A 1,672-nucleotide genomic window follows, 5' to 3' on the forward strand; every position below is an offset into this window, starting at 1 on the left:
CCCTGAGATTCCACCTCACACCAGTCAGAATGGCTAAGATCAAAAATTCAGGTGACAGCAGATGCTGGCAAGGATGTGGAGAAAGAGGAACACTCCTCCATTGTTGGTGGGATTGCAAGCTTGTACAACCACTCTGGAAATCAGTCTGGCGGTTCCTCAGAAAATTGGACATAGTACTACCGGAGGATCCAGCAATACCTCTCCTGGGCATATATCCAGAAGATGTCCCAACCGGTAAAAAGGACACATGCTCCACTATGTTCATAGCAGCCCTATTTATAATAGCCAGAAGCTGGAAAGAACCCAGATGTCCCTCAACAGAGGAATGGATACAGAAATTATGGTACATTTACACAATGGAGTACTACTCAGCTATTAAAAAGAATGAATTTATGAAACTCCTAGCCAAATGGATGGACCTGGAGGGCATCATCTTGAGTGAAGTAACACAATCACAAAAGAACTCACACAATATGTATTCACTGATAAGTGGATATTAGCCCAAAACTTAGGATACCCAAGATATAAGATACAATTTGCTAAACTCATGAAACTCAAGAAGAATGAAGACCAAAGTGTGGACACTGTGCCCCTTCTTAGAATTGGGAACAAAACACCCAGGGAAGGAGTTACAGAGACAAAGTTCGTAGCTGTGATGAAAGGATGGACCATTTAGAGACTGCCGTATCCAGGGATCCATCCCATAATCAGCTTCTAAACGCTGACACCATTGCATACACTAGCAAGATTTTGCTGAAAGGACCCAAATATAGCTGTCTCTTGTGAGATGATGCCTGGGCCTAGCAAACACAGGAGTGGATGTTCACAGTCAGCTATTGGATGTATCACAGGGCTCCCAATGGAGAAGCTAGAGAAAGTACCCAAGGAGCTAAAGGGATCTGCAACCCTATTGTTGGAACAACATGATGTACTAACCAGAACCCCGGAGCTCTTGTCTCTAGCTGCATATGTATCGAAAGATGGCCTAGTCGGCCATCAATGGAAAGAGAGGCCCATTGGACTTGCAAACTTTATATGCCCCAATATAGGGGAATGCCAAGGCCAAAAGAATGGGAATGGGTGGGTAGGGAAGTGGGGGGCGCTATGGGGGACTTTTGGGATAGCATTGGAAATGTAATTGAGGAAAATTTGTAATAAAAAAATTAAAAATAAAAAAAAAATATGGAACGCTTCACGAATTTGCGTGTCATCCTTGCGAAGGGGCCATGCTAATCTTCTCTGTATCGTTCCAATTTTAGTATATGTGCTGCCGAAGCGAGCATAGCATCTGAAATGTAAATGAAGAAAATACCTAATAAATTTTTTTAAAAAATTGTTAAAAGACATATTGAAAACTAGAAAAAAGCTTAAGAGAAACAATACTTAATACATAAATTTATTCAATAAATACTATGTAAAATTAGTGTTTCTTAGAATTTTTAATAGCACTAAGAAATGCTTATCAATAATTTTATGCAAAAGAATCACAAATATATATAGGTATATTTTCTCTATATTTTACTTAAATAATGAACTCACATTGAAACCCACCTTACTTGAATGGTTTCAAGAGTTGCTTTGATCTCCTAAATTTGAAACTCAACCACTTAGTGATTGTATCCTATTCCCTAGAGCATACCTTGGTGGCATATCTATTCATTTCTCAGTTCAT

At 39.4% G+C, this 1,672-nt stretch overlaps 1 non-coding gene across 1 annotated transcript; it reads right to left on the reverse strand.

The window, feature by feature from the left end:
- Nucleotides 1-1,176: 1,176 nt before the first annotated feature.
- LOC115029680 (U6 spliceosomal RNA) lies at nucleotides 1,177-1,283 on the reverse strand. Its single transcript, XR_003835229.1, has one exon. It is a non-coding gene; the product is annotated as a U6 spliceosomal RNA (small nuclear RNA).
- Between the last annotated feature and the right edge of the window lie 389 nt (nucleotides 1,284-1,672).

This window comes from Mus caroli, unplaced genomic scaffold (assembly GCF_978045245.1).
Source record: "Mus caroli unplaced genomic scaffold, Mus_caroli_1 scaffold_17, whole genome shotgun sequence".
Taxonomy (NCBI): Eukaryota; Metazoa; Chordata; class Mammalia; order Rodentia; family Muridae; genus Mus; species Mus caroli.